The 26552-nt window shown below is 35.7% G+C and overlaps 1 protein-coding gene across 1 annotated transcript in view; it reads right to left on the bottom strand.

The window, feature by feature from the left end:
* brat (tripartite motif-containing protein brain tumor) overlaps nt 1–10110 on the bottom strand; it is a 213840-nt gene extending 203730 nt beyond the window's left edge. Inside the window, exon 1 of the mRNA XM_069110890.1 lies at nt 9972–10110. The gene's annotated coding sequence lies outside the window, so the exon portion shown is untranslated. The remainder of the gene's footprint in view (nt 1–9971) is intronic.
* Nucleotides 10111–26552: the final 16442 nt, after the last annotated feature.

Genomic DNA, 26552 nt, shown 5'->3' with positions numbered 1-26552 from the left:
TATTTGCAATACTTTTAAAAGAAGCATGTACGTTTTTTATATTATGTGAAATCGTGCGTCAAGAGAAATTCATCCATGTTCCATACGATGACTGTCAAGATCGTACAGGATCAATAATAAAAGAATTGTTTCGGATGTTACGTGCCAATGTGTTTACAAGTATTGTCCTTCGACGAGGCTACAGTAAATGTTCAATACGATCTGCTTCAGCACATTTCAGCTTTATGAATAACATTTTTGGAATACATAATATATAGAATAACAACAATAATAATAATATATAGAATAACTCGAGTGTTTGAAAAAGTAAGAAGACTAATGGAATCGAAATTATAGTGATGATGATAGATCAACAACGAAGGAATGCCAGTATCTAGATATACATTGTACGAAAAAGTTTTGTAACGTAAATACGAGAAATATATTAAAAAGAAGATTACAATGAAAGTGACGATAAAGTTACGTCTTATTTTGAAATGTTTATGATATTAAAAAAGGGACTTGGAATTAGGTTTGGTTCGTACGTCGAAGGTTCGACTGCGATTGATTGTTCCAATACTTTGTCGATCTCTGCAAACTATACGTTTCCGATAAATATTTTCCAACTATATATATATACATTTACGGATTCGTTGCAAACTTTACAAGTACTGCGACGATAGTCGCGTCTCGTTCTAGAGCTAATGAGATTTTGAAATGTTGCGTGTAAGATTTATAGGACAAAACGTTTCTAACTGTTCGAATAGTTTCGTGACCCACCGTAGGTATATGGTAGCATCATGGTTAACTAAAAACTGAAAGAAAAAATTGAACGCAAATGAAGCAGTCTATCGCTGTATAATTTAATCGTAATTGCGATCTGCTAAAACTGTCATGAATCGAGTGGAGCGAGTCTGAAGGCAGTCGGCGGGCACTATATTTTGCTGTAACAAGATCGAATCTAGAGCTACAAATTCCAGAATTCCGGTCAACAGAGAAAAGGCATCTACTAATGAGTGAGTTTCGTGGGAAAGGGCAGTTTTCTCGTGCTATGACGGCGGCTTTCATAATTGTCTGCACGAGAGACTGAATACAGAGTAATTAGTAATTACGGCACGACAGAGCGTTCTCTGTCTGTGTGGGTAACTAAACGCGATATACGTACCGATTGATATATCGATTTTAACGAATTAATGTGCTTTTTGTTTCTCGTAGATAATCTTTCCATGTAATACGATAATCGTAATTTTGCAAAAGTTATTTTGAACGTTCTCTTGCGAAATACATTTTGTGATTACGCATCCGCAACAGCTCGAATAACTTTGTACCCTGCAATGAAAGTTTGAATATATTCAGCCTTCACCTCGCCGTTTTCGAATAAAGGTAACGCAAAGTACGTAATATCGGTAATTTTGACGACCAAAAATGCCGTATATTATAATGCGAAGTCGCCGTTATGTCCTTTTCTGAATAATTGTTCGTTAGCGTGCGCTCGTAAAAAGTACAGACAGCCAGGAAATTTCTCCCTAGAGGGGGAATCTCAGACACGCGTGAAGAATATGATTCAGCGTGTTCTACTTTTGAAGGATATTGTCGCGCTACAAATACAGTAGAGTCGATTATCCGACGTGACGTGGAACGAACCCAACTCGAATAATCGAGATCTCGAGTAGCAAGAAGGGAGGCTTCGTGGGTGTTAATAAAAACGTTTTAACGTATTACTTGATATAATATTTAAACAAATATGTAAGCATTTTGATGCGATCTTTGATACGATATTTAACGTATATAACGATATACGATATAACGATATTTAATTGATCAAAAGTTTAATTAACTGCCTCAACAATGCCATGGTATTTACGCTTTCGTGCTCTATATGTTAAACTTTCGGAAAACATGAAGTTATGGTTAAGCTCAAAGCACCTCGGATGATAGAAAATTTTGGTTAAAATTTAAAAAAGAACATTACCTTCTCCGTAATATCTCAACGATAGAACTTTAATTGAAAAATGAAATTTGAAATTTGCATGTTACACAATGTTTGCCATTTTATTGTAGTCTCCGTAAGCCCGATTCTATCGGATCTGACCGGTTTACGAACGATGCACGTTCATGTGTGTGTGTGTGTATATGTGTGTATAAGTACATAAGAGAGCGTGCAGACGTCGTGAAGCCGACTTTCTCCTTCGCCGAGCAATAAGGCGGTATTACGCAACCACGCTCTCCGTACCTTTTACCATGTTGCAAACAGAGAGCCGTTGGTCAGGCCTGTTTTCATCATCCGCACTCAAGCTGCGATGTATACGCGTGAAACGTTTCCTTCCAACTCGAATGACATATACTGCGTTTCTCTCCAGCCTCTTATCAATTACTGTACACTACCAGAAGTGCATAATACTTTCTCATGGATATTAATGTAATTAGTCCCTTCTTAATTGAAAATCTAGTTACTGTATTCTTTACGATCATATTTCATATGTATATATGCAGATTTCAATATCATTACTAATTATTTTAGGCTACGCTTACCCCTTCTTATTTTTACAAATATAACATAATAAATGGAATGTGTAATAATAACTAGACTGCGGATTTTTATGCGTTTATGGAAAATCGAAAAGCAGAGAGTATACGTAAAAATATATGTAATATACGAAAATATTAAAAGCGAAATAGTTGTTATAATGGAATTAATGGGCGAAATAAATTTTTATATAGGTTCTATCGCCTCAATTATGTGAATAAAGATATGAAATCGTACAAAACAGGCTAATAGTAATAATAACAATAATAATGTCTAGCTGCAACCTAACAATAACTGTTATATCGAAATAATATAATAACATAATTTTAACTGAAATTATGTTTACCTTAAAATGCTTCGCTTCTTCAAAGAATCTTTGTATATCGTACGTTAAACCTGCAGCTTAATGCCTAATTGTTATTAGCAGTATAAAGTTAGTAACGTAAATTAAGCCTCAGCTGTATAATCGTAGAATTTTTCTTTCACTTATGAGAATAAAATTATAGTTGATTAGAGGTTTCGCAAAATAGTTTGGAAACTAAGAACTATAATAACTCTTATTAATAAACTACTCGATATCAATGTAATGATATAGCAATAAATTAAGTATAACGATAAAAAGAGACGAGAGCGTGTAGATACAGTAACTTGTAACTGATACAACGTTATATACGATAATAAACATTTTACTAAGTAATATGAAAAGTTTAGCATCGTAGAAGCATTTAGAATAATAAATATGCATATAAAACTCGACCTCCTTTCTCATGTGCATTGAAATTATGCTCATTATGTTTTAGTTTTATCAGTTAGTATCTTTTTTTTGCATTGAAAATTTATGTTCCGTTTTTAATTGCATTAATTATTTTTAATAACTTACTATCCTTTTAATTAACACATCGTAATTTCTTGCTCAACTATATTAATAATTGCATATATAATTCCCGAAAAAATAAATTAGATTTAATCCAGTTGAAATGAAAATGTTAAAATAACTGCTTAATGCAAATATTTACATTGGTCTAATGCAATCTGTACGACACATGTATAATTATATCACGTATAACATATTTTATATACATGTACATCTGCTTATGTAATTTATTCGAATATATTGCTATTATTAATTAGTTAAATTTGTCTTATATTAGATTTCTATTATTGTCAATAATTAAATTTGGTATATGACTACTTCAGTAATTAAAGATATATGTGCGAAGGAAGATAATAAAAGATTGTACTACTTCGTGAAAAGTGCATTGAAACTAAAGCTCCTTATACGCGCTGAAACATGTTACGATGTATGCATCAACACTTAAGCCCGATTTACGCTGAATGTCAAAAGTACGGTTCACGATCAATCAAACTCTAGGATTTTACGGAGCTATTCGCACTAAAGCCTGATTCAGAATAGCGATCACGGTCAGATCACGTCAAATCAGGCATCGGTCAAGAGATTTTCATTTAACTTGACCGATCCGCCTACTGTGAATGCTATCGTGTTACATGTAAGAGATTTTCATCGGTGTCTGATTTGACGTGATCTTACCGTACCATGGTTGCTAGTGTGAATCAAACTTTAGGTTCCATGATGCATGGTACAATGTATGCAGTTTGGTATCGGCAAATCGGCACCGGAAGCAACTTGTATCGATGCAGGAATCAGAATCCTACGTCAAGCTTAGTCTACACTGGCAGACATTTATCCTCGGACATTTGCAGGGTATAAATAAGCAAGTAGAAACACGAATTTAAGTAATTTTAAGCGTTTTAAAATCGTTTATACTTTATTGAGATTGTAACAAACGCGCGCCTAAACGTAATAAATAAATAATTACACGTTTTCTATTAAAATTTATTTATATTAATTTTTGCTTGAAAAATACAGTGTCGATAACGAATCTTGGAATAGTATTCGACAAGTTCTTTACAAGTACCGTATTATTTATTATGAATTAAATTTTGGCGGGCTAAAATTATCTTATAACAGGTGTTTCAAAACTTTCCAGCATAGTTATAAATTATAAATCGTAATCTATTTGGCGAAATTCTCAACGATGTGACAATACTACAGTACGTCGGAAACTTCGCTAATTGCCACTGTTAGCAGAATAAATAATTTTGTCGAATTAATATCAGACTTTTAAACGTTGCTTTGATTTTTCATTTGAAATAAATTGCCGCATAATGGAACGATTAAAGATTTTAAACATGAAAAAATTTCAACATCTACTTTGATACATTGCTATTAATAATTTTGTAGAATTACGCGCGAGTATTGTCAGAATTATGTTCATTAGAGAGTATTACCTTCGTGAGTCACGTTCATTGAAAATTCGTCGCGGTGGTTAATTAGTTTTATCGTCGCAAAGGTAGTACGTAATATGTGACCAAATGCAATTTATATAGCATCTATCTTACAGAAGAGATCATTAACATCGTTATTATACACATACACATTGTCGTCGTTGAAAGGATAAGCTACAAATATATTACAAAATTGAAGCACCATTCATCCACCAAGCGGTAAAAACCATTTCATGTGGTTAAACGAGGCTAAATCCTTTTTAAACGATGGAAAGAGATTTTCTTGCGTATTGCGCACAAATATTCGTCCAAAGCTCTTAATCTTATTTTAATATTCATTAAACTAAAGCTATTAATCCTATCTTGATGTTATCTATATCAAATTTGGCTGAACTTCAAATTGTTTCATTATTAGCTATAAATGTTTAAGTATTAATGTTTCTAAATTTGATCGATATAAATAAGTAGAAATATAATCATTTCTGGATGAAAGTGATCGGTGGAGCAACGTCACCGAGTACGAGACACGTGCTTCGTACGAAATTCCATCGTATTTTTACAAAGAAGTGGAATGACACTGAAGTAGGGTTTAGAACCACTATAACTAATGACAACATCGTCCGCATGCGATTTTCATTTACGCGAATACGATCGTTTCAGTAATATACCATTATGTTCTCTTCTGTAGCGAGTTTTTATATTCATTTACAAAGAAGGTTTGCGCAACATCAAAAGTAAATTATTTGATCATTTTCTTTATTAGCCTCGAGTCTTTGTATTATCAACTAATTGCGTTATCGTCTATACGAACCATTAATAAACCGTTCTCATATAAATTTAACTTCTTTTTCCGAACCCAAGATGTTCCTTAATATGAGATACGTCGTGGAAAACAAAAAGCATCTTATGGATATTCGAAAATGGAGCAAACTGACAAGAAAGACAGTTCTGAATCGGAATTAGATGACGACGCAGGATTTGGTTTGTGTTTGTATTCTAAGCACCAAGCTAGTGAACGGTAGTTGCAATACATCAAGAGCTAGAGATGGCTGCATGAATATTATGGGGCTACTAACGCTGCCTTCCTTCGTGTGCCCAATATATTTTAAAAAGAGGCAAAAAGTAAGTAGCTTTTTATTTTACACCACAATTTCAACTTTTCATTTGAATTTTAAACAGGAGCATTGTTTTAAAAGCATTAATTTTGTACTCTTTTATATTTTCTGTATTTTTATAGTAAATAACAGTATCTATGAAACTCGTAGCTTTTTAAGCATGTATAAACGAACAACGAATGTAGAGGTACAAAAATTTTTAAAAAGCTTTTCTCTTTCTATTATCTGATATTTAATCAAACGCAAAGCCGATACCGTTGCCCCGTTTGATTATTTAATTAATTTGATTCTTTGATCGGGGATAATAAAAGAAAAATATAGTTTTTCCATTAATTAAAATTAACGAAAACATATTTCATGTCACTATTTTTTAATAAATATTACCGAAGAAGTTGGTCGCTAACAAGAGTATTTCGCAACAAGTTGCGACAAACTATCAAAAATTTTACTTCTAACCAAAAAAAAAAAAAAAAAATTCAATCGAGCGTTACTATTATGCTCGAAACAATAACGATTTGAGTCTGTATACGATTGCACATACACGAATGGTGTTCCAGAGTAAAAAAGCTATTGTCGCCAACAGATCGATCCTTTCATCCCACCTCTCCACTAGAGTGTACGAAAAAAATATAAGAACGTTCTTTTTATTGTTTTTAACGTAGATTATGATGCAAATAAAAAATTTTCATTCGAACTTTCCGAGGTTATTTGAAGGTCACTCTGTCACTCACCATTTAAAAATGGTGTGCCATATTTCTGTTCCCTTATGACAAAAAAAAAAAAGGAAAAAAAGAAAGTCAAGTTCAATATGCTACTTTTAAGTGACTTTGAAACAAAACATAAGAAACAAGAAGGAAAATGTTCCAATGTTTTATTTTATGTCATCTATCATTTGTCAGTTTCTTTAAACGGGGAGAATTTGTAGACACCCTGTATGTAGTAAGATATCTGTTTTACGCTTAAAACCACTTGCATAATATAAAAGTGATTTCAATTTCACTCTCCCGAATCTTACATATCGTTGCATGTCTTTGATCAAAGTATTTTGCCTTTCACAGGACGCCTGGTTCGGCTGGATATCAAGCTGATTCACCGCGCTTCCGTTAAACGCGCGTACGAGCAGTTCGAACTTGTAAACACATTGCGGACCGAAATAAGGTTTATATATTAATAGCTCGTTCCCAGATGCATCCGGATGAAAGTGGCCAAGCTGCGAGAAAGAGCGACTTCGAATCGGAAACCAACGAACACTGTGCCGTACGTGAAGAGAGCATTTCTCCAACGTGCTCTTTGAAGCTTATGTTAAAGGCATCAATTGACCTTGAGTGGCTCGATGGTCTCTAGGAAGTACAACAAGTGCTCGAAAGAGCGTTTGATATCGACGAAGTGACCGAAATTCCCACTTTTGCATATTATCCTGACTCTTCGCCATATTTCATTTTACAGCAAAATTGTACAATACGAGTGGTTTATTACGAATTATCGAACGTATAAGCCAAATGTTTCGGTCAAACCAAAAACTTATTTAAAAAAAAAGTACGGCGAAGTGTTCGATCAGAACATCCATCGTTGCTTTCTATAACTGTAAGTCGTCTGTAGTAATGCCCACTTTAGCATCCGCAGTTGGGACCAAATGGGAACGCTTATTCGGGCAAGTGATATTCTGCGAGTACAACAAAAGCAAAGAAAAGGAACGAGAAGGAACGAGTGTGAGTGACAATACTGATACCGATATGTGCGAACGCGGGTTCGAGCATCAATCGATATGTGACCGGAACAATCGACGAGGATCCGTGTCAAGTTTCATTCGACGCTTTATCTCATTCGGTGTGCTCGAGACTCATTCCGAGGTCCCATTTTCAAGAATTGGTGGGGATAGCGACGGACGCTTGAGCGAGCAAAAATCCGCACGCATAAAATGACGCTACTGTATTAGGCAAGAGATGAATTCCATCATGGAAAAATGTTGTGTCTTTAGACAAGATCCCATCGTCAGGATATGTATTAGCGAGTAAGCTGGCCGTTACAAGATGTCCCAATCAAGACTCTTTATGGTGTCTTTTGTTGAAGAAGCAGTGTATAGTCTAAAAATGGTCGTCACGAAGCAGTTTCACAGAACGTTATTCTTTGTCAGCGATCTGACGATTAATAATTCTGACGAAATAAACTCTGAGATTCACTGAAAAATTTGGATTACTCGTTGATACGCCTAATATGTACAGGGTGTCTCATTTTAATCGGTCCCTAAACTATACGTTATTCGAAAAAGTGACTCAAGTAAAACTTGCGTTTCAAGGGGGGCGTCTTACGATCATCGCCAAATTTGTAGGTGTGTTGAAGATGTTTTCGAGATCTCCAGGTAATCTTTATTTTTTAAAATGGAACTATATATTTTTTATACGCCGTTTGATACAGTTTTTTAATTCTCGACAAAAAGCTATGAAGGTACTTGTATCTGTTTATTTTTACAGACATATTTAGCAAGGTTTATATTATATTATGTTGTAAGGCAATATATACGCAATTTCATGTTATATTAATTTCGTGTTATATGTCGTTTCTAGTAATAAGATATTCTAACTTTTAGTAGTAATTTTTGTACATTCTTCGCTTAGAAGTTTGTATCATGTTGTTAGGTAACAGTAACTTAAAATGGAACTTCGAACAGATGAAATCGCGTGCCTTTGATAAAATCTCTATTGCCGCAAAGTACGTACATAGCAGGCTACTATATCGTTAGATTATAGAAAGGAGTGGGAATAGTGTACTTACAATAGTATCAATAGCATTGCACGTAATAACACGTATAAATATGGTATCAACATTACTCTTATTAGCAAAGTTAATGGTATGAAATTAACATTAACGTCAGTTGCATAATTGACTATTCATTTCGTATTTTCTTCCTCGACCAAAATAGAAATTTGAGTTCTGACAAACAAGTGATACGAAAAAGATTATGATGTGAAACTAACACTAACGTTAGTTACGTAATTGGCTGTTTTTTTTTTTTTTTTTGTGTGTTTCCTTCGTCGATCAAAATAAAAATTTAAGTTCTTACAATAAAAATATCCAACTCGCTAGTAGCAGCAATGCGTCTATTATATGCACAAATAGCTCACTTTGTTTCGATAAATCATTATTTGGCGAGGAAGTATCTTTTTGTGTCATGTGTTCTTTCGATCGTCACTTCAACGAATCATTGGACATGTCGAATAAAGGGACCTGATGATAATTTAGTTATATTCGTCAGGAACATTGAACGAAAGGGGGCAATCAATCTACTTGACATTGCAAAATTGAGGAAACAATAGTTATTATATTTTGTATATCATTATATATCACTGCCATATCTTATAATCCTGTATTTGATCTTATCAAACTGAGACTACTTTTGAATAGTTAATAAATTGATTTTCTTACTCGATTACATTGTCCTTTACAAAGGCGACGTTAATTTTTTAATTTAAATTTATTAATAACCATATAAGTTTTCATATACCATAAAAGTGCTCATCGATGAACTTGTAATTGACAAAGTTTGTAATTTTTTAGGAAACTATGCCCATCTCGTATGTAGTTGAGCGTTTTAATAAACACGAAGATAATTTGATAAAGTAGATTCGTTGAAATTTGTATAAAACTAACAAGAGATATTTAACAATCGATAAATATTATAGAAATTACCAAGTACAAAGAGTAATTCATAAATCGATTTCTTTTTGTAACGACTAGTTTTCTTAATATATTAGTTTCTCAATCACGAATAGGTTATGAAAGAAATCCAGGCAATTCTTCCTATTCTAAATGATTTCGATTCGTAAGCATTATTGCTTAATTAATCGAATACATTCAGCTGATTTAACCTCCTTTCAAAAATGTATCTATATAAATCGTATTGTTAAAAATTTACTAATTCGATCGATCAAGATTTACGTAGTATTAGTTAATGCGTTTCCACGTTTTTGACTTTATTAACGTTAATAACATCGAGAAAGGAAAAGATTAATCGAACGTGTTAAAACGATCTTGAAGTTGCTTACCTTGGGCTGGCCATGCGATGACGTTTCTTCTTCACATTCGCCACGTGACAATAGTCCAAGGAATCGTGTTCAGAAAAATCCGAGACTTAACGACAACTGGAAGAATCGAAACACCGATCAGGATCTTGTCAAATCCAGAAACGATTGCCAGGAGGAAATAACGTATTCACTAGAAAAATAACCACCGAACGATAACTTTGAAATTTGACAAAATATCTCTTTGGAACTCGCGAAAAATGTTCCAAGTGTTCCTAACCTTAATACGTTAACAAGTGTATAGAACCGACTTTAATCGAATTTGGACCAATTTTAACCGAACTTGGACCACTCGAGTACGCATTGACGACCGAACCTTTTCGCACGAGTCGTTACGGTCTCGTCAACGACGGCGACGACGACGACGATGCTGACAGCGGCAGCCGACGAAGCGCGGATACACGACAGGAATAGAGAACTCCGGGGAGAGTAAAAGGGGGCGGTTGGCGGTAGCCGCGGAAAGGGGGTGGGGAGTGAAGTGAACCTAAGCGCAGGTTTCTGCGCTCGGCGAGTACATTTGCCTATCGAATGCACTTTTCTCCGATATGGGAATAGTCGTAGCAACAGGGATGCGTTTCTTCTTTTTTATTCGCTGCAAAAGCTGTGCTATCAACGCTTTTATGAAACATCTACGAATAGAATTTCTACGGTTCCTTTTCGATATTAGAGGAAAGTAGCCAAATATGGAATCATTTCGTTTTTCCAACGTAATTCTCACAAAATCAATCACGACAAATAAAAATTTTTATGAATATTCGACCATATATCTACGCTCAATTCCGGACCATTTTTACACTTTCAACGCTATGAACGATTTTCGATATTGGATCGAAATTAAAAAGATGGAAATCATACCCGGTACGGAATAGACATCCAAATATGGAATACTGACATCGGGTACTATGAAAATTAAAAGACAAACAAAAAATAGTTTCATTCTTTTTACTTTATTCTTCTTGATCGTAACAAAAGCACACGTTTCAATAATTACAAGATGTAGCTATTTACAATAGTCGCAAGTCCGGGTATCAAACTCTGCAGCAGTAGACTCGTGACTACGCTAAAGTGGTTTGATGCTTGGAGGTAGCCCATTTTCTTTTCTCGAACCGTTTTTATGGCTGCTCCAGCCATCTCTTTCTCGTTCCATAGTTTTCTTTCTTATTGATTTTTCCTCCTGTTCGGAGAGGATATTCTGCTATCTTGTAAGTAAAACGACCTATAAAAAAAGTAATTCAAATATTGGGATGTTGTATAATTAGACCGCTACTGTGTGTCCATATTTGGAATTTCACAAAGCTAAAAACGTGATATTCAGCTCGCAAATACTTACGAGTATCATAGGCAAGTACGCTAGCAAAAACAAGGAGCACAAATATGGCAAAATAATAACAAATACGAAAACACACGTCAAATTTATACATCAACGAAACTTTTCGACCAGTAAAAAAGTAAAACGATCCTGCCACGATATTTTAACATCCGCCCGACTGATGAACCGCTACGGTGTACGGTACGAAGCTAACGAATGACACAATCTATAGCTGTTTCATAGGTATTCATTTGTCAGATCTTTAAAAATAGATCTTTAAAAATTATTCTGTATTTGACTACTTTCCCCAGTTAAATACAATTCTTTAGTAGCAAATTTATTAACACATATAGTGTCCCACCTAACTCTGTCACCTCTAAGTACTCTCTTATTTGTCACGATACAAAGGAATGTTTTAGACAGAATTGCATGGTATCGAGGAGGACATACCGTGCTTTTATCTATTTGACCGTGCGATGAGCTCGAAACGTTTAGTAAAGACGACATTAAAAATTTCTAAACGGATATTCTCATTTTTTATTACATATTCCTGTAGACATTTAGACGTTTTTGAAACACTGGAAACTTGTGTCCGATAAAAGCACAGTATGTTCCCCCCGTTACCATATATATCTTTTGTTTGAAACATTTTTTAGTATTATGACGAGTAAGAGAATAATTAAGGATGGCAGAGTTAGATGGGATACCTTGTATATGTAAAATACATATTTATACCTACAAATAGATAGCTAACTTGGGATAGATAACTAACTTTGGTTCAAATAATAATAATATCTTATATTACACTTGAATCAAGGTAATTATCAACTTTTTTATATACAGTGGCGAGCAGGAGAAAGTTTAAAATTGCTAGTTACGTATATGATCGTAAATAAAATTTGTGTTGAAGATTTTTTCTAAACTGTACTAAACATTCGTCTGTTATATTATATCAAATTATATTGTACATTTATCTCTCTTGTCAATTATAATTCAGCTTTGTAAAATTACCGTGTTTTCCCTTACTTACTCTTTAAACTTTCTCTTGACTGCCTCATTTAATACTTTCTGTGCCAATAGTATATTTAATTCATTTGAGTCGGAGTGATGTTCTCTTTCGATTACTTCTCATTTGTATCGTTCTGAACAAAAAAACACTTTTGAATAGCATAAATGGCGTATTATCATCTTAATCTTCCACTGTTGAACTGTCTTATTTAAAGTTCCCTTGTAAAGACTAGAAACAAACGTGGACAATAAGAACAAATGGTAGTCGAATCCTTAGAATTGTTGAAACAACGACGTAGACAAAATAAATACATATTGACGACCATGACGAAGATAATTTTTAGAATAGGAAATATAATTATGGCACCGACAGCGCTTAAACAAGAATAGATGGCGCAGAATGAATAAATTAATAAATTGTATCAGAAGGAAGATTAATCGTAATTCAGCAACGTTCGTTTCAAAAGATAGCACGTTTTTGCATTAATTCATTAGCGCTAATGGTTTCAAAAAAGTGTACAATGACAATGAAAAGTGAATATATATATCTTGAAGGCACGAAATTTATCCGGAAATCGTCACGCGCTTGTTGCATTAATTGAAAATTGATTGGAACGATACGGAGTATCAGGAATACAAATTAACGATAAAAAAACATAGGTAAGTTCATATTATACGAATTTTGAAAAATGTATACTCGCGCATTATTCGATAGCGTTTAATTTGCCAGTTAATAGCACCGAGTCGCATTACTCGGTGATCGATACAGAACGAGAATTTATTTTCCGTAATTTTCTGTCGGAGGGAAACGAGCTGTCGTCGGAAGTAACACGTTTGAAAAGACTTTCCTACTTCAAAGTTTCCACGGGTACGGTTAACTGGTCGTGTTGTTTGTACGCCGGTCGGTTTCGCTACAAAGGAATTCGAGTTTTCTCTACGAGGTGAACGGTTGCCGCGGAAGAATTTCTGTTTCGGCAGTATCGTTTGGTTAACCGCCGTTCCAGAGGCAGCAGTTTCGTGTAAACGTGAAAGATTACACAAGCTTCGTGGCATAACGTCGTGTATATAACATCGCAACATTGTACCAACTTCCTTAATTTACTTTTACGCCACGCGTTCGCCTATTTATGCCCGCGTCGCTATGGGGATGCTTTTAGCTAATAACACGTCGTAACGACCCTTCCTTTCTTCTCTTTTATTCGCCTCGCCGCGTCTCCTTCTCGCACTCGTCCCTTCGTCATCCTTGTATTTCTATCCTCGAAGGATTTACGAAATTTTCAACGTGACTTTCCGTGTACATCTTATCGAAGGTGCTGCTTTTAACTCTGCTATGATCCTTGAATTTCTATATCTGGAGTCTTACTTTTATTAAATTTATTTTATTCAAGGTCGGCTCGATCATCTTTTATCTTTTATGCTTGTCAACGATAGCGATTAACAAAAGTAAGGCAAGTCACAAATTTAAATAATGGTATTTATACATTTTGTATGTATTACATAGCATACGCGATAAAATTGCGGTACAACACAATGCAATTAAACTAAAGTTAAATTAATACGATACAGTATATCTTGAAACTAAATCGGTAGTTTACGATATCGTAATTGGCGATATAGATGAATATCTTTGAGGAAATAAAGAAAGATTTTCTCGATGTTTTTCGTGACTTAGACACGCCCGAATCTTATTTGGACAAGCAAATCTAATTTTGTATTGGGAAACGTTACGACAATTAAGAAAAAGAATTCTCACGCAACACGCAGTTACAGCAACTGCATTTATTTTGTTCATTTTTGGTTATAAGACGAGAGTGTGTCGGTTTAGTGTGTCCAACTCTAAGTCTGGTGAGAATAATTTGCTCTCTCCGCGACCGCTTCTAGATTACTTGAGATTGCTAGTTCAGTAAAACGTAACTTTTTATTAATATAAATTGCAACTCCTCCGCTCGTACTTTCGGTATGAAGCAACAGAAGAAACTCGTAGATAATCGACATTCCATCGTAAGAGTTTACTGTTATCCATATAGATGATATTTTTTTGATTATTCTTTAGAACTATAAATAACAACATCAGACTAAAGCAATAGAAAATGTCTGTCTCCCTTGTACGTATCGATACTACGCACATTCGAACTGCTGATGATTCCACAGACAGTCCATTGTAGTTACATCACAATTTCTCTTACATTTATTCTTATTCCAATAAACAAGAAGATCTTCGATGTTTCAAGAAAATGAAACGAAAAATCGTGTATGCCAATGAAGATTGGAAACATGTTACTATCGTGTCAGGCGATCTCACGGGCTATCATACAACGTAAATCCATGCAACATACATGAAATATACCGGTTCACACTTTTCAGATGTCATCGTGGAAGCACGATGAAGCATGTGATTTCACGTGACGCGATACTAATGTGTTTCTATCTCGAAGGTCGCCACCCATGCAACAGCACAACGCCTGACCAGCATCGGACCAGCATCGACATATTCACAAGTGTCGACCATTTAGCAGCGCAGCACCGGCACAACGAGGTTCCGCTACCCACGCGTCGGCAACATATGACACCATATTCTCAATTATCATATTATCAATTATCAATTAATATATTATGTTATATGTCGAAATTTACTATTGCAGGAATGACAATAATAGCGTCGCTACTTGACGAGGAGCGAGATAATAGAAAAAGAAGAGAAATTTGAAATTAGGAAAGAGCAGATATGAGTTTCATACGCTATATGGATTAGGTGTACAAACGTCTAATTGAAATCTTTCAGTGAGGCTCGGTTTATTTAAAAACTAGTATAGCAAGTTGACCGATCAAAATATTCGCTGTTGCTTTTTAAGCCAGCTATCAGGCGAACGATGCAATTCATCGTGGAGAAACGCCGCGTCTTCAGGCAAGATCCAATCGTCGAATTATCGAATTTTAGTTAATGGTTTTAAAGTAACGTTAAAACCAATTGAAAAGAAGGAAACTAAGATTGGGGTTAGGTTGGGGTTAGGTATAACGATGAAAAGAGCATGACGGGCTAAATTGTTTGATTTCAATTCTTGATGGTGCGATAAACTATCCTCCAAAGAGTGGATAACGATACAAATCGTTATACAGGATCGTCGCAAAATTTTTGTTTCGTAGCACGCAATTTATGTCGCCTCTGTATATTGACTGCAATTCCACATCCATTGACAGCATATAATCCGGTATTTTAACACGTTTAGCGTTTAAACACGGTCTGACGCAAATCGCCATTTCCATTTTCATTACTTTCCGTTGCTGATACCTTCCGTTTATTGTTTTATTTCTTCTTTTATCTCTTTATTTTTGTATTTATATCGTAAATTTGGTCGATCGAAGATACGAACAATTTCATGATAATTGTTTCACAATTTTGAAATTAATTAAGAAGATTGATTAAACGGTAGTATATTTGAAATAAAAGTATCATACATGTATGTGTATATGTATAATAATAATAATAATACTATTCTTGCTTTAAATTCAAATAACGTGGAATAGATAGACGTATCATACCTTTTACAAGATAGAGTTAGCAAAAAAAAAGGTTTTTTTAGACCTTTTTCTCTTGTTTACAGACAGCACTGGCATAATACTAAATGCACAAACGAGTAATCCAAATTTTTGAGTAAAATTCAAAGTTTATTTTAAGAAGAAGGAAATTATTTAACCAAAGTATTTGATTCATCAAAGAATTCATAATCAGCTACTTGCTGAAATATTAGTGTCTCGTATTAGAGGTGCTGTTCCGTATTAGGTACAGTTACTCTGTATGTTAAGGTATTTTTCTGAACTATAAGCTATCATTTAATTAACATCAGCATAGTACACAGAAAAAGAAAAATATTCTACGATTCGAGTCTACCATATTTTATATCGATTACTTTCATCGTTTATTGATCGCATTTTTCACGTTTGAAAGAAGTAGCACGGTTCCCAAAGACTTGTCAGCAGTATCGTATACAGTTGCGTGCAAAATGTAAGTAGATCGTGGGAAGCATAAGAACGTATCGTAAGGGTATTAAACGAGATCCCTCGACTCGTGTTAAATATTGTATTTCATTTTAGAAGATGGTGGGATTTTCTAGATTCTAGATCGAGCAGGAAGAAAAAACGAGCTCAAGAAACATCGAAATGTTTTTCTTTTTCATTTTATTATTCAAGGTAATGCTAATTGCCTGAGTTATTAGCGACTACTTTTCGATACATTTAACGTGTTGCTCTTGAGAGGATCGTTACTTGCGTACGGAACATTGAAATAATGTATTTATTATTTTTATTTTGAAAGCAACATAGAGAAAGTAACTTTATTTTGTATGAATTCAAATAAATAATTTTCAAGTAATTTCTTGTCCGAGTTGATAAAATCATTCAAATAAAATAGCAAATAATCTGACATAAGAGATTGTGATCGGATTACTTGTTATTTATGCGAACGAACGAACTTCTATTCGACCACGATAAATGTTTAAATTTAGAGTCCGTGAATTTTTGTAACGTAACCAGCAAAATTGTTCTTGCTTCAAACATTTCGGCAAGAAGACATCCATATTTATCATTGCAGCAAATGGAAAGGATCTCTCCACAAGATAGCGCAGACAGTGGTAGTATAGCGTTATATTAAAAAAAAAATTCTCCTCATATTTGGATAATCTTCGAGCATCTTTATTTCTCTATGGAAATTCTTTAAATATCGAATAGCGTGTGTTTGCATGCGCGAGACGCTCTAGGGAAATCTGTATTTCAGAGCAGCTCAAGATGTTGATATAAAGGGATCAGAAAGTACGTACTTAAGAAATGGTTTAAACAAAACTTTATTCAAATAGAAACTCTTTTTTATAGCTCCATAGATTGGCTGCAATTCGTCCTGGCGGAAATTTGTCAGGTTGTTTTAAATAGAAAATAAGAGAATAAAATAAAAAATTTGGCAGCCAAATACTCATCGCAGTAATAACCTCGTGGCACTTGCTACGCACACACAACTGGATTGTCGGCTAATGAAATAATTTGGAGAAAACCATTTCGTGCTCGAATGAACTAACGCACAACCATTTCAAAAAATTATTTATGTAAATTCATATTTTTGAGAATCTAATTAAAAAAATAGAATTTCGGTAGAAAATTATTTTACGTATGAAATATTACATGGAACCCTATACTTTGGACGCTTTATGTACTTTTTCATATTGCGAGCATTCGCTGCAATTTTGTACCTCTAATTTTCTTGAAACGCATAAAAATCCGCAATTTAAGGATAATGTATCATTCGAACAAAGATTTTTCAATTATGTTATTTGAATAACGCGTAATCAAATATATTATTTGAATAGACGAGCTTGTCGTGTACAAGACTGTAGTACTCCAAGGCGTATCCGAGGAAAATACGTGTCTGCGATGATGGTCGGACCTTTAAGGCTCACCTACACCGACAGACATCGTCCGCATATATCTTCAAGCCGGCGATCGTTAAAATATCGAAACTGCTAAACTAACTAAAATTATCTAAACTGCCTGCAGGAAATATCGTTTCTCCGCCAGGAGTGTGCCAGGGTATACCTCGGTGTCGATGAGTCGAGGATGTGTTGAAAATGATCATCAGAAATATGATTATCGCCAAGCGGATAGTCCCCCTCAAGTACGAAGAAGATACCTTAAACTTTCTGAATGCTGGCTTTTAAACAATAAATATATACGCCCACTTTTCAAGTAAGAAATCACATAAATACAAATAATCAACATTATAATTTTGTTGTTAATATTCAACGAAGAATCAGAATTTAATGATCCTATATATAGATATATAGAGTGATCGATGTATTAAAAGATATATATACGATATATATAGATATATATAAGAGATGGTACCTGCTTTCGTGATAATTTCGACAAGCAGTATGTATTCTTAAACTTTTTACTTCCGCCTTTCCTTGTCTCACCATCGCACAGCAGAATCGTTGCTTCCCGAACGAGATAAAACGCCCATGTCCCTACATTCGCCAGCAGACGTTATCTCTTGTTTTTCATTTTGAGAGAAAACAAACTGCTTGTCCGTTTACGTGGATTTTACGGTGCTTTCCCCGAACCACGTATAGATATAGGTTGACTGCAAACGCACGTCAGCCGACGATTGTCCGTCAGTGCGAACCAGGTTTCCATCCGTGGAGTCTCTGTGGACCTGAATCTTCTCCACCGTCGTCCGTAGATGTTCCGTGGAAAACAAAGGCAAATTGTCCGCAACTACGTGTATGTGGAAAAGTATCTGCAAGCGTGGACTGGGCTTAAGGTCACACGGCTCGTCGTGGCGTTAGCCGGAAGGTCGAAGGATCGAGACCGCGCCTGCGCGTGTATCCGCACAGGGCTGCACCGGGGAGGTAGGTCGTATTCGGTGGGTGGTCGGCGAATATTGACGCGTCGCAGGCGAGCCAGGGGATAGCAGGTGGCAGGAGCTTTGCAGAGGCCAAGGGCTCCTGGGGGTGGCTACGGGATGGAAGCACGTTCGAGGAAGCTCGGATCCCGCGCGCTCCTTCTTCTTCGTGCAACCGCGTCTCTTTCCAATCCGCTGGATGGATGAACGCGAGCCGAGATCAAAGTTTCAAGATCGTTAGGTAATCCGCTCGACCGTCGGAGTATCACTCTCATTTTAATTATGGAAAATTTGTCGCCGTTCAAGTTACATCGCGGCTGTTCCAATAGCCAGAAACGGTCTTGTTTTTCAACCGAAAGCCAATTACACTCTTTAAAGGGGATGGAACGATCAAAGAGGAATTTACTGTGGTTCGCGAAATTACAATCTTACTTTGCCCGATGACGTCTAAATGTTGGGCATAAAACGGATACGTTATGAGTAAAAATTGTATTCGTTGTAAAAGTACATAGTTCGATTCGACAAAAATAATATTAGATAGAATTCTAAAGCATATAGCTACGAAGAGTACGTAAGACAATGTTAAAGAAGAATTTAATATTCTTTTATATTACATATAGGGAAGTATTCGAATACTTATCATAGAATCTCTTTTTTACGAGTATATCAAGTGATAGGATTATAAGAGTAAAATTTGGAACCAATCAGATTACGTACGAGTATGTAGACGTTACGAGACATTTATTGCAATGATACACTTAGGGAAAAATCAGCCCGGATAGTCTTAAAACATACAGTTAACGAGGGTGGTCTCGCTACTTATTGCGACTTATTGATATAGCGAATAATTGACTGTACAAACAATTTGGTGATCTCTGTAAAGCGTTTCTGATTTGTCCGTGCAAATGTATGATTAAGAAATTTCTAAGAGTATTCGAATATTTCCGTGAGCTGTTGTACATTGTTTCACGCTACTTTATAACATAAGCTTCTACTTGTAATTGTTTTCTATTATGAATTGCGTAAGTACACTTTTTTACTGTTGTAACAAACATTATAGTAAAAGTCCAAATGTGATCATGTTGATCATCATTACTTTCTTCGTGTCATTGATCGTTTTAATACATTAAAGGAATATTCTGTTATACACCTTCGAAAGGAACAAATCTTTTACATTTCCTTGAGGAACATTGTTCTGAGCTATACACGCAGAATCTTATGTCCGAATTCTTAAAATTAGCGAAGTTATGGCTGTTTAAAAAATACGATGTTCAGTGGTATTAAAACAGTAATACGAAAAGCTTTAAACGCATTTTCCTCGAAACTAAGTTTTTCGAATTGACGTCCACGATATTTCAAGATCTACTTGGCCGATTGGATCGAAATTTCGCTCGCGTCTTCGTTGTACATCGCTGTAGCCTGTACCAGAATCAAAATGAATATTTGTTCAATTTATTTAGGCGGCGAAGATCGAAGAAAGATTGATAGTTCAACTTCAAAGTGTAGTGGTGCTTTTACTTACCGACTTTCTTCCTTCATTCTAGTGACCATCGTAGTCAAACTAATTCTGATGAAGTATTTTTTAGTTTTCTTATCCTCGACAGGCAGAACACCCGGAAACAGAATGTCGCGAGAAGATGTTTTTTAATAAAGCGATAACAAGCGAGGCTTTGCAGTATCACCAAGTTTCATTATTGGTTTTCTTATGAGATTGTAAATGTCACTAAGGTGAACAAATATACCTATGCGCAAAATGTGGGCGGAGAAGGATAATTCCTTTCTTCAAAAATGGTAAAAAAGGCTTGAAAGGAACATGTTCTATAGCAGATAACCTCTTTTAAGTATCCAATTAAGATCTTTCTTAAGAAATCGTGCACATAAAGTTTTACAAGTATTTAATTATTTCTATATAAATAGTAATCTTTTTAGTTTCTTCTAAAAATAGATTGATAGTAATTTTATAGATTTTATGTATGTATAAAAAATCTTCTGACAGAGAACACTTTTAGCTTAATGGTAAATCAGATGCACAAAATTCGATAGGTGTATGCTCACTATTGCGACTGACTGTATGCCCGTTTAATCATCCGTTGGTTTTAACTCATTTAATCAAACTAACAATCGCATCGTTTCAAATGTAAGGGCGTCGGCTAAACGGAAGAAGGATTTGCCGTGCAACGAAACTCTGCTGTTTAACGAAGTTATATGTTTCGCTCTGTAATTCTGTTGTACTTTGTAGCAGAGTGTAAAACAAGTTAGCAGAATGAAATTTAGGCCGCGTCCCTGAGGAACGAAGATATCCTCAAACCTAGTGTACGTTATTATGCGGCGGATTTGGTAGCATCTTGTTGGTTCAGTATCCAGATGTGAACGTTAATTTGAGCGAAGACGGATGTCATAGGACAATTTTAAACGTCCACAGCAGAATATTTGCAGCGAGAAACTGGCCAAACCTAATATTTAACGTTTGTTCAATACGAACAATATTTTCTCCCTATGTTCCAGAGTATATATACATGTAATTTACACATAAAAGAGATTACACATAGAAAAAGGCTATAATTCTCACGGACAATACTTACAACTCATATTCAATTCAACTCATCTCCGCTGTTTTTCGGGATACATGGACAATTCGATACGCGTTCTACTCCACATTTGATGCTTTATACAGCGCATATCAGAAATTTTGCACTGTGATCACACTGGTCCCAGTCGAATCCCATACAATTTTAGCTTTTTTTCATTCTCAAGGCCAATAATTTAATTCAACGTAGATCCTCTGTTTTTCAGGATACATGGACAATTCGATACGCGTTCTACTCCACATTTGATGCTTTATACAGCGCATATCAGAATGTTTGCACTGTGATCACACTGGTCCCAGTCGAATCCCATACAATTTTAGCTTTTTTTCATTCTCAAGGCCAATAATTCAATTCAACGTAGATCCTCTGTTTTTCAGGGTACATGGACAATTCGATACGCGTTCTACTCCACATTTGATGCTTTATACAGCGCATATCAGAATGTTTGCACTGTGATCACACTGGTCCCAGTCGAATCCCATACAATTTTAGCTTTTTTTCATTCTCAAGGCCAATAATTCAATTCAACGTAGATCCTCTGTTTTTCAGGATACATGGACAATTCGATACGCGTTCTACTCCACATTTGATGCTTTATACAGCGCATATCAGAAATTTTGCACTGTGATCACACTGGTCCCAGTCGAATCCGATACAATTTTAGCTTTTTTTCATTCTCAAGGCCAATAATTTAATTCAACGTAGACCCTCAGTTTTTCAGGATACATGGACAATTCGATACGCGTTCTACTCCACATTTGATGCTTTATACAGCGCATATCAGAATGTTTGCACTGTGATCACACTGGTCCCAGTCGAATCCCATACAATTTTAGCTTTTTTTCATTCTCAAGGCCAATAATTTAATTCAACGTAGATCCTCTGTTTTTCAGGATACATGGACAATTCGATACGCGTTCTACTCCACATTTGATGCTTTATACAGCGCATATCAGAAATTTTGCACTGTGATCACACTGGTCCCAGTCGAATCCGATACAATTTTAGCTTTTTTTCATTCTCAAGGCCAATAATTTAATTCAACGTAGATCCTCTGTTTTTCAGGATACATGGACAATTCGATACGCGTTCTACTCCACATTTGATGCTTTATACAGCGCATATCAGAATGTTTGCACTGTGATCACACTGGTCCCAGTCGAATCCCATACAATTTTAGCTTTTTTTCATTCTCAAGGCCAATAATTTAATTCAACGTAGATCCTCTGTTTTTCAGGATACATGGACAATTCGGTACGCGTTCTACTCCACATTTGATGCTTTATACAGCGCATATCAGAAATTTTGCACTGTGATCACACTGGTCCCAGTCGAATCCCATACAATTTTAGCTTTTTTTCATTCTCAAGGCCAATAATTTAATTCAACGTAGATCCTCTGTTTTTCAGGATACATGGACAATTCGATACGCGTTCTACTCCACATTTGATGCTTTATACAGCGCATATCAGAATGTTTGCACTGTGATCACACTGGTCCCAGTCGAATCCCATACAATTTTAGCTTTTTTTCATTCTCAAGGCCAATAATTTAATTCAACGTAGATCCTCTGTTTTTCAGGATACATGGACAATTCAATACGCGTTCTACTCCACATTTGATGCTATATACAGCGCATATCAGAATGTTTGCACTGTGATCACACTGGTCCCAGTCGAATCCGATACAATTTTAGCTTTTTTTCATTCTCAAGGCCAATAATTTAATTCAACGTAGATCCTCTGTTTTTCAGGATACATGGACAATTCGATACGCGTTCTACTCCACATTTGATGCTTTATACAGCGCATATCAGAATGTTTGCACTGTGATCACACTGGTCCCAGTCGAATCCCATACAATTTTAGCTTTTTTTCATTCTCAAGGCCAATAATTTAATTCAACGTAGATCCTCTGTTTTTCAGGATACATGGACAATTCGATACGCGTTCTACTCCACATTTGATGCTTTATACAGCGCATATCAGAAATTTTGCACTGTGATCACACTGGTCCCAGTCGAATCCGATACAATTTTAGCTTTTTTTCATTCTCAAGGCCAATAATTTAATTCAACGTAGATCCTCTGTTTTTCAGGATACATGGACAATTCGATACGCGTTCTACTCCACATTTGATGCTTTATACAGCGCATATCAGAATGTTTGCACTGTGATCACACTGGTCCCAGTCGAATCCCATACAATTTTAGCTTTTTTTCATTCTCAAGGCCAATAATTTAATTCAACGTAGATCCTCTGTTTTTCAGGATACATGGACAATTCGATACGCGTTCTACTCCACATTTGATGCTTTATACAGCGCATATCAGAATGTTTGCACTGTGATCACACTGGTTCCAGTCGAATCCGATACAATTTTAGCTTTTTTTCATTCTCAAGGCCAATAATTTAATTCAACGTAGATCCTCTGTTTTTCAGGATACATGGACAATTCGATACGCGTTCTACTCCACATTTGATGCTTTATACAGCGCATATCAGAATGTTTGCACTGTGATCACACTGGTCCCAGTCGAATCCCATACAATTTTAGCTTTTTTTCATTCTCAAGGCCAATAATTTAATTCAACGTAGATCCTCTGTTTTTCAGGATACATGGACAACTCGATACGCGTTCTACTCCACATTTGATGCTTTATACAGCGCATATCAGAATGTTTGCACTGTGATCACACTGGTCCCAGTCGAATCCCATACAATTTTAGCTTTTTTTCATTCTCAAGGCCAATAATTTAATTCAACGTAGATCCTCTGTTTTTCAGGATACATGGACAATTCGATACGCGTTCTACTCCACATTTGATGCTTTATACAGCGCATATCAGAAATTTTGCACTGTGATCACACTGGTCCCAGTCGAATCCCATACAATTTTAGCTTTTTTTCATTCTCAAGGCCAATAATTTAATTCAACGTAGATCCTCTGTTTTTCAGGATACATGGACAATTCGATACGCGTTCTACTCCACATTTGATGCTTTATACAGCGCATATCAGAAATTTTGCACTGTGATCACACTGGTCCCAGTCGAATCCGATACAATTTTAGCTTTTTTTCATTCTCAAGGCCAATAATTTAATTCAACGTAGATCCTCTGTTTTTCAGGATACATGGACAATTCGATACGCGTTCTACTCCACATTTGATGCTTTATACAGCGCATATCAGAATGTTTGCACTGTGATCACACTGGTTCCAGTCGAATCCGATACAATTTTAGCTTTTTTTCATTCTCAAGGCCAATAATTTAATTCAACGTAGATCCTCTGTTTTTCAGGATACATGGACAATTCGATACGCGTTCTACTCCACATTTGATGCTTTATACAGCGCATATCAGAATGTTTGCACTGTGATCACACTGGTCCCAGTCGAATCCCATACAATTTTAGCTTTTTTTCATTCTCAAGGCCAATAATTTAATTCAACGTAGATCCTCTGTTTTTCAGGATACATGGACAATTCGATACGCGTTCTACTCCACATTTGATGCTTTATACAGCGCATATCAGAATGTTTGCACTGTGATCACACTGGTCCCAGTCGAATCCCATACAATTTTAGCTTTTTTTCATTCTCAAGGCCAATAATTTAATTCAACGTAGATCCTCTGTTTTTCAGGATACATGGACAATTCGATACGCGTTCTACTCCACATTTGATGCTTTATACAGCGCATATCAGAATGTTTGCACTGTGATCACACTGGTTCCAGTCGAATCCGATACAATTTTAGCTTTTTTTCATTCTCAAGGCCAATAATTTAATTCAACGTAGATCCTCTGTTTTTCAGGATACATGGACAATTCGATACGCGTTCTACTCCACATTTGATGCTTTATACAGCGCATATCAGAAATTTTGCACTGTGATCACACTGGTCCCAGTCGAATCCCATACAATTTTAGCTTTTTTTCATTCTCAAGGCCAATAATTTAATTCAACGTAGATCCTCTGTTTTTCAGGATACATGGACAATTCGATACGCGTTCTACTCCACATTTGATGCTTTATACAGCGCATATCAGAAATTTTGCACTGTGGTCACACTGGTCCCAGTCGAATCCGATACAATTTTAGCTTTTTTTCATTCTCAAGGCCAATAATTTAATTCAACGTAGATCCTCTGTTTTTCAGGATACATGGACAATTCGATACGCGTTCTACTCCACATTTGATGCTTTATACAGCGCATATCAGAATGTTTGCACTGTGATCACACTGGTTCCAGTCGAATCCGATACAATTTTAGCTTTTTTTCATTCTCAAGGCCAATAATTTAATTCAACGTAGATCCTCTGTTTTTCAGGATACATGGACAATTCGATACGCGTTCTACTCCACATTTGATGCTTTATACAGCGCATATCAGAATGTTTGCACTGTGATCACACTGGTTCCAGTCGAATCCGATACAATTTTAGCTTTTTTTCATTCTCAAGGCCAATAATTTAATTCAACGTAGATCCTCTGTTTTTCAGGATACATGGACAATTCGATACGCGTTCTACTCCACATTTGATGCTTTATACAGCGCATATCAGAATGTTTGCACTGTGATCACACTGGTTCCAGTCGAATCCGATACAATTTTAGCTTTTTTTCATTCTCAAGGCCAATAATTTAATTCAACGTAGATCCTCTGTTTTTCAGGATACATGGACAATTCGATACGCGTTCTACTCCACATTTGATGCTTTATACAGCGCATATCAGAATGTTTGCACTGTGATCACACTGGTTCCAGTCGAATCCGATACAATTTTAGCTTTTCTTCATTCTCAAGGCCAATAATTTAATTCAACGTAGATCCTCTGTTTTTCAGGATACATGGACAATTCGATACGCGTTCTACTCCACATTTGATGCTTTATACAGCGCATATCAGAAATTTTGCACTGTGATCACACTGGTCCCAGTCGAATCCGATACAATTTTAGCTTTTTTTCATTCTCAAGGCCAATAATTTAATTCAACGTAGATCCTCTGTTTTTCAGGATACATGGACAATTCGATACGCGTTCTACTCCACATTTGATGCTTTATACAGCGCATATCAGAATGTTTGCACTGTGATCACACTGGTTCCAGTCGAATCCGATACAATTTTAGCTTTTTTTCATTCTCAAGGCCAATAATTTAATTCAACGTAGATCCTCTGTTTTTCAGGATACATGGACAATTCGATACGCGTTCTACTCCACATTTGATGCTTTATACAGCGCATA

Source organism: Bombus flavifrons, chromosome 4, assembly GCF_040668555.2.
Source record: "Bombus flavifrons isolate JBK064 chromosome 4, iyBomFlav1_principal, whole genome shotgun sequence".
NCBI classification, from domain to species: Eukaryota; Metazoa; Arthropoda; class Insecta; order Hymenoptera; family Apidae; genus Bombus; species Bombus flavifrons.
Note: the sequence above shows the minus strand (reverse complement) of the source record. Positions and strands in the feature narration are given on the sequence as shown.